The sequence below is a fragment of the Myotis daubentonii genome, chromosome 6, assembly GCF_963259705.1.
Source record: "Myotis daubentonii chromosome 6, mMyoDau2.1, whole genome shotgun sequence".
Classification (NCBI taxonomy): domain Eukaryota; kingdom Metazoa; phylum Chordata; class Mammalia; order Chiroptera; family Vespertilionidae; genus Myotis; species Myotis daubentonii.
In genome coordinates this window covers 94,533,039-94,548,274 of record NC_081845.1, presented here as the reverse complement: position 1 = coordinate 94,548,274, position 15,236 = coordinate 94,533,039, and the positions used below count along the sequence as shown (strand labels likewise).

The 15,236-nt window shown below is 53.3% G+C and overlaps 1 pseudogene; it reads right to left on the bottom strand.

Annotated features, from left to right (window-relative positions):
- Positions 1-303: 303 nt before the first annotated feature.
- LOC132237640 (small ribosomal subunit protein eS10-like) lies at positions 304-8,208 on the bottom strand (annotated as a pseudogene).
- Positions 8,209-15,236: the final 7,028 nt, after the last annotated feature.

Genomic DNA, 15,236 nt, shown 5'->3' with positions numbered 1-15,236 from the left:
GGATAAATCGTACGGCATGTAAATTACATCTCAATAAAACTGCTTCAAAGAAAGCAGAGCCAGGCCCTTCCCCCCGGGGGCTCCATGCTGGAGGAGAAGGTCTCAGGAATCAGATCACAAACACGGTTCCCATGGGCACGGGGCGTGGCAAAGCCCGGGGCCAGGAGACCGCACGGAGGGCGCCCTCGCAGGGGCTGGGGAGCCGGTCAGCAAGGCTGCTCTGGGGACGTGATTCTTTCAATACTGGTTTTTATTTTACAGCTTTAATGAGCTGGTTTTGTAATGTTTTGGCCATAAGTTTATTTAACATAAAATAACCCCTCCAACTTTACTAAGGGGTTGACCACGTCCATGACCAAACCCACCTGTGTGCGGAATTTGGTTGTTGACCCAGCCCCAGCCCCAGCCCCGGCCTGGGCATGCTCCTCGGCAGGTGAGGGGAGGGGCGTCACTCTCCCTCTGTGAGTATCTCTGTCAGCTTCCCCTCCTGTGAATCGCAGGTCACTCCCCTCCAGATCTTTGGGCGGCCAGTCTCAGGGCGGCTGCGGCGCAAGGTGGCGGGCACGATCTCCGGGGGCAGGTGCAGGTAATCGCGGAGATACTGGATGCCCTCGTTGGTGAGGTACCAGTAGAAGTGTCTCCAGGCAAACTGTTCCTTCACGTAGCCCCGGGACTTGAGAGACTGCAAGACAGAAAACTGCGGCTGAGACCTAACCGGAGGCTTGACGCTAGGAACAGCGGTGCAAAGGGGAGCTGGCTGCGCAGTAGGCAGGTGTTCAGGTGCATCTACCTCACGGCCCGTCAAGGCAGCAAGCAGCGCAGGCTGTCCTGACCTCCTGGGCATTGGCCTTGGGCAGCCGCCGCAAACCCCTCCATCGGCACCCACTCCAGCAGCGCCCGGCCGGCTACCTGCCTGGCCTTCATGACGTGGAGATTGGGCACGTTCTTGTCCGCCAGCTCGGGGTGCTTGGGCATGTGCACGTCCTTCTTGGCCACCATCACCCCCTCCTTGAAGAGGAGCTCATAAACGGCAACTGGTTCTTCCGGGGCATCTGGGGCAGGAGCTGCAAAGCAACAAGTTATATTTTATAGACCATAACACTCACCATCTCACATGGACAATATTTGGTGAATTTACTGTGTGCTGCCACCATCAACCACAACACAGTTTAGAACATTTTCCTCACCCCAAAAAGACTCCTTAAGCTCAAATACAGCCAATGCCATTCCCCGAGACTGCTAATCTACTTTCTGCTTCTGCTCTGCCTTTTCTGGAAATTTCATATAAACGGATTACAACACGGCGTCGGCTGTCCAGCTTTGGAGGCCCGTGTTGCCGAGGTGCCCGCGCCCAGCCTCTCTGTGGCTGACTAGCTGCCCCCTGAACGGACAGACCGCATTGTTCATCAGCCCCAGCGGGGCACTCGGGCTGCCTCCAGCTTGGGGCTCATGAATAAGCTGCTGTGAGCGTTTCACACACGTCTTTGTGCGTGTTCCTCTCTTGGGGAGATGCCTAGGAGTGGAATTGCTGAGTCATACGGGAAATTTAACTTTTTTAAAGACTTTCTTTCCATCCTGGCTGGTGTGGCTCGGTTGGTTGAGCATCGTCCCGGCCACCAAAAGGTCACCGGTTCAATTCCACATCAGGGCACATGCTCGGGTTTTGAGTTCAATCCCCAGTAGGGGGCATGCAGGAAGCGGCTGATCAATGATATTCTCTCTCTCTCCCTCTCTCTCTCTCAAAAAATTTTAATTTAAAAATAAAAAAGACTTTATTTTCCAAAGTCCCAGCATTTCTACCTTCTCTGGGGACATGACATGTAAGCTGAGGCCTCACAGGGGAGAAGGAGCGGCCTTGCAGTGAGGAACGGCGTGTGAAGGCCCCAAGGCCCGGGAGGGTAAAGGCTTACCTGGATAGAGGAGCTGGGTCCCTTGGGAAAAACGGGTGAGGTCCTTTACATTGAACTCGAAAATACGGAACTGTGAGGACACAAAAACGAGTGCGAGGACTAGCGAGAATGTGTCACAGCGGAACCTGTGGGAAGGGACCAGCAGCCACAGGCAGGGGTGGGGCTCCCAGAAGCTGAGAGCAGCTGAGGTGAGGAGCGGGGCGGCTCCTGGGGCCTGTGTCTTGGGGCTGCAACTTTACTTGCCCTGGAGGCAGTGAGAACCCCTGGGGGCCTCGCGCTGCCAGGGCTGGAGGCCCTGGGGACCGTGCAGAGACTGGGTTAGAGCAGGGAGAGACAGGGACAGTCATTCTGCTGTGACCGCAGTCATCCAGGCAAGATGCCAGGAGCTGGAGATGGTGAGGGGCGGGGCGTGGTGACGGATTGGGGGGCAGAGAGATGGAGGAGTCCAGCATGTCTCCAGGTGTCTGGCTTGGGCTGAACCCGGGGGAAGCCTGCAGACGGGACAGCACTGTCGGGGAGGAGGGGAGGTGCCGAGGTGTCCATTACAGACATGCTGGGTTCGAGAGCCTGTGCGCAGGGCCTGCCCCTGGGAGAGCAGGGTGTGGACTCCGTGTCCTCCGTAGCGGCCCCTCCTTGTGAAATACGCCCCTGACGTTGGGAACCTCCCATCTGTCTTGTTTCAAGTACGGGACAGCCCCTGAGAGCTGTGCCTTTCAACAAGCCCCTGAGGTTTGGGAAGGACCGTATCACATGACACACCAAAGGGTGTCTTCTGAGGCTGGCTCTCTGCCTCATCCCGGCTCTGCCTTCCTCCCCCTCTGGTGTCTGGGCCCAGAGATCCCCGCATCCAGAGAACAAGGGTTTCCCCCGCCCCAGAGTCTGCTAGCCCCCCACTCTCCACTGTCCTCTGCGAACTCCCGATCTGCAGCTGGGCATGTCATGCCTTCCCAACTTTGCTTGCAGCTGGATGTGGTCATAGGACTGAGTCTGGACCCTAAGTGGCAGTGTCTTTCCAAGAAGTGAAGGGGGGAGATGTGGCCTCATCGCTCCTCCTTCCTGGCAGTGGGATGCAGGTGTAATGTCTGAGCTCCAGCAGCAACCCTGGATCCTGAAGTGGGAGTGACCTCGGGAATGGAAGCCGCACACGATGGAGCAAGAAGAGAGAAGAAGCCCGACAGGACCTGCATTGCCCAACTTCACGTTCCATTCTGCGGTGAGCAGAACGCAGAACACAAAGCGAAAGGCACCCCAGCGTGTGCGAGCAGTGCCTGAGCCTGCACCGAGCGCCATGCCAGCCTCTGCCCACCTCTGGACGTCACACAGACAAGGACATGCTTCCATTGTGAGCAACCCCCTGAGGGCTTTCTGCTCCCTGCCGCTGGGTCTGCCCTAACACCCGGGTCTGAAACCCAGTCCCACCTGCTCCTCCTTTCCTTTCAGGTCCCTGTGTGGCCAGGACGGGTGAGTGTTGGTTCCCAACCCCACCCCCCACCCACCCTGAGAGTGGCCCCACAGGCAACCCACAGACATGGCAGAGCCGGGATTGCAAGCCCAGGCCATTCTGCCTTACGTCTCACCAGCTCATACTGTCCGATTGTCTATGGCCAACCCCAAACCGAGTGCTTCACACTGTGCTCTGTTTCTCATGGGCTCGCCGGGCTCACCAGGCATTTCTAACTGCGGGTCCCTCATGAGGCTGCGGTCAGATGGCGCTGGGGCAGGCGTCATCTGGAGGCTCAACGGGGCTGGACGTCCAAGGCGACTTCCTCCCCCGGCAGGTGGTTCGGGCTGGGAGCTCAGCAGGAGCCCCTATCGGCCCCTCACAGCATGGAGGCCACATTCCCAGAAGTCTCCGGGAGTGAGCACCCGGAGACCCTGCAGAAGCCGCAAGGCTTCTAAGGCACCAGCTGCTAAGCCACGCGCATGGCTGCTGCCATGTGGCCTGGGCCAGCGCAGGCCCAGGGAGGACGACACGGGCGACTACCAGGAAGCAGGGCTCACCGGGCCACCTGATCGGATAGGAGCCCAGCGCTGCGTTCAGAGGCGCAGACGGGCAGCAGCGGCGTCCACACGCTGACTGGGAGCCCGGGGATGGGTGAGCTCCATGCGCACCGAGTGTGTGTGCGGCATGCGTGGGCCTGTGCGGTGCGTGTTGCGCGTTAGGGGGATGTCTATGTGGTGTGTGCTGTGTGCAGGAGCAGTGTGGGAGTGGGGTGACATGTGTCTGCACGTGGTTGGGAGCTGGAGCTGGCAGAGAATGTGGGACTCGGGAGGGTGTGTCTAAATCAGTCTTCAGCGGTCTGGGTCCCTTGCCGGCTGCTTCCCACTTTCCTCCGGCGGAGCCTCTGCCAGCGCCAGGCAGGGAGGAAGTCACCAGAGGCCCCACGGGGGAGGGGCTGGGCTGGGGCCTCCTCGCTGCCCACTCACAGGGCAGCAGGTCTGGGTGGGGGTCCTGGTGAGGAAGACGGGGCTTCTGAACGCCCTCCTCCCCTGCAGCTCCCAGAGGCAGCTCTTGTCCCACCTCCGCCCCAAGCAGGAGGCCTCTGAGGAGGGAGTGTGGGCCCTGGGGTCCCAGATGCAGAGAGCACGGGGTTCCACTCCTGCCACACGACTGTGGGCAGGTCCCTTGCATGCTCTGAGCCCACCAGAAGGGCTGGATTGGACCCCTTAGATTTCATGCCGCCCAGCACCGAGCGGGCTCCACATGCCTCCCTTGCACTCGCTCTCATTCATGTTCTACCTGTGAACCCCGGAAGGGCCCACAGAGATAGGGCAGCACCTACGCCCAGAGGTGACCTCAGGCAGACTCCTGAGCCAGAGGCCCCCCTCCGTCAGGCAGGGCCCAGCGGTGGCAGGGGAGGGAGCAGAGGGGAGCTCATCTTCCTGGAATATTAATGGCCCATCAGGCGTGCTGGGCCGAGCTGAGCAGCAATCTGCCTTTATTAAGGAGGCAGGCAGCAGCTGGAGCCCGTGGGCCGGACAGGAGGGAGGAAGGCAGCAGCAGCTGGCAGGGCCCGGAGGGGGGGCGGGGCAGCAGGCAGACAGCTGAAGAGGTGCCTCCCCACCCCCTCCCCGCCCCTGCCACCTGCCCTCCCACCTATGCCTCAGAGCCCCCTCCCACCTCAGCCTCTGTGCCTACCCCTACCCCACACCCTCACCTCTTCTGCCCCTCGTCCTGGTAGCCATGCCTGGCTGGGAATCCACATGGCCTCCATTGAGCCGGGCTGTCACCTGCTCATCCTTCTCTAGCCTGGAGGTTCTCAGCCTACAGCGCGAGGTCACATCGGTGCCTGAGAGTCATGGTTCTGATGCCACCCCCTCGGGACCCCCCCCCCCCCGCACCCGAAGGCCTTGTCGGGATGTTAGGGTTCATTTCCCAGGTGCTCCCACATGCAGCGCTGAGACACCTGCCTGGCCGAGGGGACCCCCTGCCCGGGACCCCCTGCCCATCACCCACTGCTGCTCCTGAGTGCTGGCACTTCGCGTGCTCACGGGAAGCACAGCGCCCCCTCATCACACACTCACTTCCCAGGCACAGCGCCCCCTCATCACACACTCACTTCCCAGGCACAGCACCCCCCATCACACACTCACTGAACCTCACAACCACCCAGGGGCCCAACTGTGATGCCCAGTTCACAGATGGGGAAACTGGGGCACAGAGAGGTGCCCTAATGGGCCCAAGATCGCACCAACGCAGCAGTGCGCTCTGAGCCGGCTCTTAACCCCTCGGCCAGGTGCCTGCGGGCGGGGCCTGTGAGGAGAGAGACTCCAGCAGGTCCTCTCAGGGAGGACAGAGGCAACGGACTGGAGGCAGCGCCAGGGAGTGCAGGTCCCGGGAGAGAGCGAGAGAGCCAAGCGCTCAAGCCCCACCAAAGGCCGGGCCGCCAAGAGCTGGCCCGGGTTCCTGAGGCCCAGAGGCTGCTCCTGTGCCCACATTTCTGAGGGGCCTGCGGCTGGGCGTGGGATGGGAAGGGGCCGGGCAGCTTCTCAGGCCAGTGTGGGTAGAGGATGGGGAGGGTCCCCGGGGCTGGGTGGGAGGGCTTCCTGCTTGACGGATGCCCTGGACACTTGGGGTGCGCGGGGTGTCGCAGGTGTGGGGGCCGCCTGTGAGCTTGAGCCCACGGTGCCTGGCCACGCTGTCCCGGGCCCCCAAGGGCCTCTGCTCATGGGGAGCAGCGCGCACCGGCCGCACAGCTGTGGTTCCTCCGTTGGCTCGGGGGGCGCACCCACAGCCAGGCCAATTGCACTCATTTATTTTATTTTATTTTTTCATATTTTCATTGATTTCAGAGAGGAAGGAAGAGGGTGAGGGAGATAGAAACATCACTGATAAGAGAGAATCACTGATTGGCTGCCTTCTGCATCCCCCTATTGGGGATTGAACCCGCAACCCAGGCATGTGCCCTTGACCAGAATCGAACCTGGGACCCTTCAGTCCGAAGGCCAACACTCCATCCACTGAGCCAAACCAGCCGGGGCTGCACTCATTTATTTAAGCCGCCGCCGGACAGGGTTATGAGCCAAGATGAGCCACTGGCCTCTGGCTGGAAGCAATACATACTCCCTCCCTCTGCCTCTTTTGTTCATCAAATTGAATCAGTTTATTAAAGTTGCTCACAATCGATTGTCCTGATTCCCCAACAGCGGAGAAGAGCAATGAGTCACTGGGCCTCAGGCCAAATTCCACTCCCCACAATGAAGCCGCCAGCCAGAGGGCCCAGCCAGCCGGTCACCTGCCACCTTCACCCTCCCACCGAGCGGCCCCAGCCCCCAAGCCAAAGGCTGCCTGGCCCCACCCCAGGGCCTGGGGACACAGCCACACTCAGCTGCATCCCCACATCCTGGCCCCTGTCTCTGACCCCAAACACCTCACACTGAACCAAGCCCTGGCCCCCCTGCCTCCCCAGGGCACGTCCCACACTCCTCGGTGAGCTGTGCATCCGTCCGCCCGTCCGTCCATCCGAGGCAGAGCCCGGCAGGTCGGCGCCTCCCCCAGATGCCGCCAGTCAGGTGCCGCCACAGGGGTCATGAGCATCAGTCCTCACGAGCCGGCTAACATTCGCTGCGAATTTCCCATGTACCAGGGGCTGTGGTGTGAACTCGCCTAACGGTGTAGACCAGTGGTTCTCAACCTTCTGGCCCTTTAAATACAGTTCCTCATGTTGTGACTCAATCATAAAATTATTTTCGTTGCTACTTCATAACTGTAATGTTGCTACTGTTGTGAATCATCATGTAAATATCTGATATGCAGGATGGTCTTAGGAGACCCCTGTGAAAGGGTCATCAACCGCCAAAGGGGTCGTGACCCACAGGTTGAGGACGCTGGTATAGACGCTATGGTTATCTCCTCTTTCTCGCCAGGGACACGAGGTTAAGTGGCTTGCCCAAGGTCACGCAGCAGTAGGTGGCAGCGGCACACACAGTGGGTGAGCCATCGGAACGTTACCCCAAGCCCCTGTCCCTCCCTTCCCTGACCCTGCGGCTAGAAGGCCGAAAGGCGCCTTCCCGGCCCCTCTTGCTGCTAAGCAGCCTGGGGCACAACTGTGACCAATGAGCAGGAGGTGGGAGCCTGGGAGCAGCCGTTTCTTTCCGAGTGAAGTGGCCGCTGCAGGAGCCTTTGCCCTCCTCTTTCCCTCTCCTTTCTGGGTCCCTCCCCCTTCGCCTGGTTCGAGGGGAGCACAGATGTGGTGGCCAGAGGTGCAGCCGCCACCGTGTGACGATGAGGATGAGGTCAACATGCTAAATGTGACAGAGCCCATCCCCAGCGATACCTTTAGCCACCGCACCAGCTCAGGGCCCGTCTCCAGACTTGCTCTGGGACGAGGCAGACGCAGCCTCACCCTCCTTCCTGTCCTCACTCGGACGCTTTCCTGGGCTCGCCAGCCCTGCTCCGAGCCGGGGCCCAGCCATCTCGTCCGCCTGTCCCTGAACTTGCAGGGCCACGTTGGAGGCTCCCCTGCACCTCTTTGGGGTCCCTCCCATCGCAGGCTGGAGGGCTGTTTGTCCCAAGTGACTTGGCAGCTGCCTGAGCGCAGCCCGTTGGCTTTGGGGGGACACAGACTCTTTCTCAGGAACTTGAACAAGCCTGGGCGTGGTCTCGAGCGCTGCCCGGACCCTCCTTTGGAATGAAGGACCTGATCCTCTCCCCCCCCACCCATCTCCCTCTCCCTGCCCCACCCCACCCCGCTGCAGGAAGTGCCCACTGGAGACTTGCCCTGTCGCCCCTTGAAGGGCTGCTTCTACTGAAGAGAGCTGTCTTGCCAAAGCCACGCCCCCTTCTGGGCAGCAGAACCCGATGAGCAGGTTAAAGCCTGGTCCCCTCACATTCCAGGTCCAAGCTCCCCATAAGATGGGCGGAGGATGTTTTGGGGATCGTGTAGAACCCGACCCCTCCCTCTGTCCACTCCTGTGTCCTCCCCTCTCCCTCTGCAGGTGTTGATCCTGAGAACATTCCTGATAAACACGCTAAACTCATCTCAGTCTGCCTCCCGGGAGCCTGACAGAGACACACAGGCTGAAGAGACAGGCCGCTGGCATCCATGAACAGACGAGAAGCGGGGACCTGGAGCGCAAGGGGCAGGCAGGAGAGACCACCTGGCCCCCGGGGAGCAGGGAAGCAGGTGTCTGTGCTGAGCTCACAATCCAGCGAGACAGACGGACAAGTAAGCAGACAGTTAGCCTACAGGGAGAGAAGCTGTAAAATCACTCAGGAAGGGGGCTCACACAGGCTGGGGGCCTCCTGCAAGCTCCCAGGGGAGGTGACACCCCCGCAAGGCCCACAGGAGAGCAGAGGCCCCAGGAAGAGGGGACGGGGCGTGGAAAGGCTCAGGACTGGAAGGACGAGGTGTGTGGATCACATTCTGGTTTTGTCTGTTAGCATCGTTTCCTTGCAGGGGGTGGGGCCACAGCTCCCCTGGCAACCGTATTCTTCTGGGCCAATCACTATGCCTGTGTCCCTCGCCAGAGGGCTTGGTCCATGACCCCGTCCAGCCCAGTCAGAATCTCTCAAGAATCTGCATCGCTGGTGGAGATGGGGGGATGGGAGGTGGCAAGAACGGAGGCATCTTGTGGCAGAGCCGTGCTACTCAGGTCCCGGAGCCGCCGGGTCCTGCCCATCCTGAGGCCGCTGTCTAACTTCCCTCCATCCTGTGACCTGCTGCACTGTCCCGTCAGAGAAGCCCTGCTGCCCTGGCAGGCTGGGCGTCATCCTATGCACCAGGATGTTGCCGGTTCGATTCCCAGTCAAGGGCTGTGGGTTGGATCCCGGTGGCTGGGGGGAGGGGTCTTGCAGTAGGAAGCCGACCCATGTTGCACTCTCACATCGATGTTTCTCCCTCTCCCTCTCTCTCTCTCTCTCTCTCTCTCTACAAATGAGGTGTTTGCACTAAATAAAGTCTCTTTCACCACACCTCAAATTGAGGACCCTGGTTGGCATTGAATTGATTAACAGTATATATCCAAGAGAAATGAACACATATCCTATATAATGAAAGCCTAATATTCTAAGTGTCTGATCAACCAGTCAGCCATTTAACCAATCAAAGTATAATATGCTAATGATATGCTAAGGCTGCTCAACCATTCACTATGATGTGCACTGACCACAAGGGGGCAGACACTTCGACCTGTAGGTTAGCATGCAGCTGGGGTTCAGCCAATTGGGACTGAGCAAGACGGGTTGGACATGCCCTGGAGCCCTCTCATGGCCCCTCCCCAGCTGGCCAACCTCCCACATCCCTCTCCAGCCCTAATTGTGCACTGGAGGGGTCCGTCAGCATGGCCTGTGCCTTCTCGCAATCCCAGACCCCTCAAGGGATGTTGAAGAGCCAGTTTTGGCCTGATCCTGCAGGTCAGGCCGAGGGACCCCACTTGTGCACGAATTTGTGCACCGGGCCTCTAGTGTCCACATAAAAACTTGTACACAAATACTTACGGCAGTGTTATTTGCAATAGCCAAAGGTAGAAACAACCCAAATGCCTAACTGATAAAGGGATAAAGAAATTGTGGTAGAGGATTCCAAGATGGCAGTGGATTAAGTGGAAGCTACATTGACACTCCCCCAGGACCAAATTGGAATTACAACTATAGAAAAATCATCCTTAATAATCAACTGAAGACTGGCTGGAGAGAACCCTGACAACCAAGGATGTAAAGTGGAGACCACATAGAAACTGGTAGGAAGTGCAGACACAAGAGAGCTGGCCAGGCTCCCACAGAGAGCAGCTGAAGTCCTGGAGGGATATCTCAGCTTGGGGTGGGGGGGGTCCCACTGAGAACTCTGGGGTCTAATCCTGAAACTGGATTCCCCAGCTCAGAGCACCAGAACTGAGAAAATTGTCCATGTAACATCTGGCTGTGAAAAGCAATGGGGTTTCTGTCTGCCAGGGATAGATAGCTGGAAATTCAGGCACCCTCTTAAAATGCCAACACACAAAATTTCATGTGCAGCCATTCACCTTGGGCTGTGGCAGGGGGAGGGCAGAGTGGACTATAGCTGTGTGAGGAGAATCCAGGATTGGGGGCTCTGGAGGTAGAGCTTGGAGGGCCGCCTCCTGGATTCCTGTGCTGAGTCATTCCCCATACTGCAGAGGACATCTTTCTCAGGCAGACCTTAACCATCCAGGCAGCTTGTGCCTGGGGGTGAGCAGTTGCCCCACCCATTGGAAAACCTCTCACCCTACCCTGCGGAGTTTACGCCTTGCTATGATCTACAGCCTGATACTCATTAAGAGACTGAGCATAACAGTCAGCCTGCAGGCAAAGGCAGTTTTCTGGTTGTTTTGAGTCTTTGCCTGATCTGCTTCTGGACCAGGGTCCAGGAAAAACAAACCTTGGTGCGCATCTTGGTCCTTTCCAAATGCACCCAGTCCCAGCAGAGGGAGCCACAAGCTGTAGATTGCTGAGAGCTCCAAACGGGGCACTCAGGGGCAGTCACAAACAACGTCTGACATTGTCCTGCACCAGAGACCCTCCAAAAGACTGGGAGTTGTAGCAGATCTAATACATAGAAACAAACCCAAACAGGCAGTCAAAGTGGAGAGACAAAAAACAAGCCCCAATGAAAGAACAAGAGGATTCTCCCGAAGAAAAAGCTAAATGAAATGGAGTTAAGCAATTTTTCAGATATAGTGTTCAGAATCATGATTACAAGAATACTCAACAGCATGCAAAAAGATATAGAAACTATGAAAAATGACCAGTCGAATATAAAAATTGACATAGCAGTAATAAAGAATACATTGGCCCTAGCTAGTTTGGCTCAGTGGATAGAGCGTTGGCCTGCAGGCTGGAGGGTCCTGGCTTCAATTCCAGTCAAGGGCACATGCTCAGATTACAGGCTTAATCCCCAGTAGGGCGTGTGCAGGAGGCAGCCAATCAATGGTTCTCTCTCATCATTGATGTTTCTATCTCTCTCTCTCCCTCTCCCTTCCTCTCTGAAATCAATAAAAATATTTTTTAAAAAAGAATACATTGGAAAGAATAAACAGCAGATTAGAGGAAGCCGAGGATCAGATCAGCAAATTAGAGGACAGGGTAGAAAAAAAATCAGTCAGAGAAGCAAAAAGAAAAAGCAAAGAACATGAGGAAAGTTTAAGGCAGTGGTTCTCAACCTGTGGGTCGCGACCCCTTTGGGGGTCAAACAACCCTTTCACAGGGGTCGCCTAAGACCATCGGAAAACACATATTTTTGATGGTCTTGGGAACCGAGACACCGCTCCTCTATCCGTCTCCAGGCAGGTCCGCCCACATGCAGATACGCCCACATACGAGTACCCGGCGTGATGACATCGTCGCACCAACCCCATCACATACACCCCTCACAAATACAGGTGTATGTGACAGGGTTGGCGCCATAATGTGCTTATGCGGACCAGTCACACATGTGTAGAGAGCAGCTACTGTGTAGAAAGCAGCTGCTGTGTTGAAAGCAGCTACTCTGTTAAAAGCAGCTACTGTGTTAAAAGCAGCAGTACTGGAGGTAAAATGACACTTCATGAATTATAATTACTGGGTAAATGTAAAATCATGTACTGTAAAATCATCAACTACTGCAAAAACAAATTATCTGTACCATGGGAACTTAATCTGGATGCTGATTGGTCTTTTTATATTCAGTTGTGGTTGATGTGAATACTGCCCCCTTGTGATAGTAACAGGTAAGTAAAAAAAAAAAAAAAACACAGAATGGTAAATCATAGGACACTTTAATGAACTGTATTGACTGAACTATGCCATGTATCATCTTTTGTATTATTAAAGCTATTGTTATATATTATTTTCATTAGCAAACCATCCCATGACAATGGATCGTGTAGAGAAGAACATTAAGAAAAGAAAATATAGTGAGGATTTTTTACAGTATGGTTTTACCTCAATAATTACAGCCGGAATTGAGAAACCGCAATGTGTTATTTGTTGTGAAGTTCTATCAGCCAAATCTATGGATCCAAACAAACTAAAACACAATTTTGATAGCAAGCATCTGAGCTTTGCCGGCAAGGATACCAACTATTTTAGAAGCAAGGCTGATCGACTCAAGAAAGCCAGACTTGACACTGGTGGCAAGTACCACAAACAAAACATAGCAGCTGTTGAAGCTTCATATTTGGTGGCACTCAGAATCGCCAGAGCTATGAAATCTCACACCATTGCTGAGGATTTACTGTTGCCAGCAGCCAAAGACATTGTTTGAGTTATGATCGGAGACGAATTTGTTACAAAATTGAGTGCAATTTCCTTATCTAACGACACTGTACGCAGAAGAATAGATGACATGTCTGCTGATATTCTTGATCAGGTAATCCAGGAAATTAAATCTGCTCCACTTCCAATATTTAGTCTCCAGCTTGATGAATCTACAGACGTTGCAAACTGTTCACAGTTACTGGTTTACGTGAGGTATATTATGATGGCAACTATAAGATGAGTTTCTTTTTTGCAAACCTCTTGAAATGACAACTACTGCACATGATGTATTTGACACCATTGGTTCTTTTCTGAAAGAGCACAAGATCTCTTGGGAAAAGGTTTGTGGTGTTTGCACAGATGGTGCTCCAGCTATGCTAGGATGTCGATTTGGATTTCGATGTTTGGTACTGAATGAGTCACCAAAAGTCATAGGAACTCACTGTATGATTCATCGGCAAATATTAGCAATGAAGACGCTGCCACAAGAGTTAAAAGAAGTAATGAAAAGCGTCATAAGTTGTGTCAATTTTGTAAAGGTGAGCACTTTAAACAGTCGACTGTTTTTGCAACTGTGCAACGAGTTGGATGCTCTGAACAATGCTCTGCTTTTTCACACTGAAGTGAGATGGTTGTCAAGAGGGAAAATTTTAAAACGTGTTTTTGAGCTTCGTGATGAACTCAAAACGTTTTTTTTAATATACATTTTATTGATTTTTTACAGAGAGAAAGGGAGAGAGAGAGAGAGTTAGAAACATCTATGAGAGAGAAGCATCGATCAGCTGCCTCCTACATACCCCCTACTGGGGATGTGCCCGCAACCAAGGTGCATGCCCTTGACCAGAATTGAACCTGGGACCCTTCAGTCCCCAGGCCAACGCTTTATCCACTGAGCCAAACTGGCTAGGGCTCAAAACGTTTTTTAATCAGAAAGCAAGACCGCAGTTCGAGGCACTTTTTGGCGATAAAAGTGAACTGCAGAAAATAGTTTACTTGGTTGACATCTTTGCCATCTTGAATGAATTAAATTTATCACTGCAAGGATGAAATGCAACATGCCTCGATTTGTCTGAAAAGATCCGATCTCTCCAAATAAAACTTCAGCTTTGGCAAAAAATATTGATGAAAATAAAATTTACATGTTGCCTACCTTATCTGTTTTCTTTGAGGAACATGACATTGAACCAGACAAAAGGATTATGATGATAATTTCTGTGAAAGAACACTTGCACATTCTTGCAGATGAAATTTCATCGTACTTTCCAAATCTACCTGACACCCCATTTGCACTTGCCAGAAGCCCATTCACAGTCACAGTTGTAGATGTTCCTGAGACAGCACAAGAGGAATTCATTGAACTTATTAACAACGATGCAGTGAGAACTGATTTCTCTACAATGCCAGTTACAAAATTCTGGATCAAGTGTTTGCAATCATATCCTGTTCTGTCTGAGACTGTGTTGCACCTTCTTCTTCCATTTCCAACAACATATCTTTGTGAAACAGGTTTTCCAGCTTGTTGGGTATCAAGTCTAAATACAGAAGTAGACTTGTTGTGGAAGATGACCTTTGTTATGCTCTTGCAAAGACTGCCCCAAGAATTTCTGATTTGGAGAGAAAGAAGCAATCTCAACCTTCGCACTGACGTTGACTTTTTACGCATACTGTCGCAAAATGTAGCAATGTAATTTACTGTTGTTATATTAAGACTGTTACCCATGCTACACCATGCTTCAAGACAAAATTTCATTTATTTGTAATTAGAAATAAATATTTCACAATATATAATTACATATTGTTTTTGTGATTAATCACTATGCTTTAATTATGTTCAATTGTAACAATGAAAATACATCCTGCATATCAGATATCTACATTACGATTCATAACAGTAGCAACATTATAGTTATGAAGTAGCAACGAAAATAATTTTATGGTTGGGGGTCACCACAACATGAGGAACTATATTAAAGGGTCACACAGCTTTAGGAAGGATGAGAACCACTGGTTTAAGGGAGCTATGTGACAAATGTAATGATATCCACATCATAGGAGTACCAGAAGGTAAAGAAACTGAGCAAGGTATAGAGAACCTATTTGAAGAAATTATAACAGAAAACTTCCCTGACCTGGTGAAGGAAAAAGGCACACAAATTCAGGAGGCACAGAGAGTGCTAAGCAAGAAGAACCAAAAAAGGCCTATGCCCAAACACATCATAATTAAAATGCCAAAGAGAGTATCTTAAAGGAAGCAGGAGAAAAGCAACCTGTTACCTACAAAGGAGCTCCCATAAGGCTTTCAGCTGATTTCTCATCAGAAACTACAGGCCAGAAGGGAAGGGCATGAAGTATTCAAGGTAATGAAAAGCAAGGATCTGAAACCAAGACTGCTCTATCCAGAAAGTCTATCATTCATTCAAAATAGATGGTGAAGTGAAGTTTCCCAGACAAAAAAAAAAAAAAAAAAAAAAAAAGGCTAAAGGAGTGACCAAACCAACATTGCAAGAAATGCTAGATCAAACATTTCTGTGCCTTACTCATCAGTAGTGTTGTCTGCCCAGGGTATCCTATATAATAAAAGCCTACTATGCTAAGTGTCTGGTTGTCCAGTTGGCCATTCAACCAATCAAAGC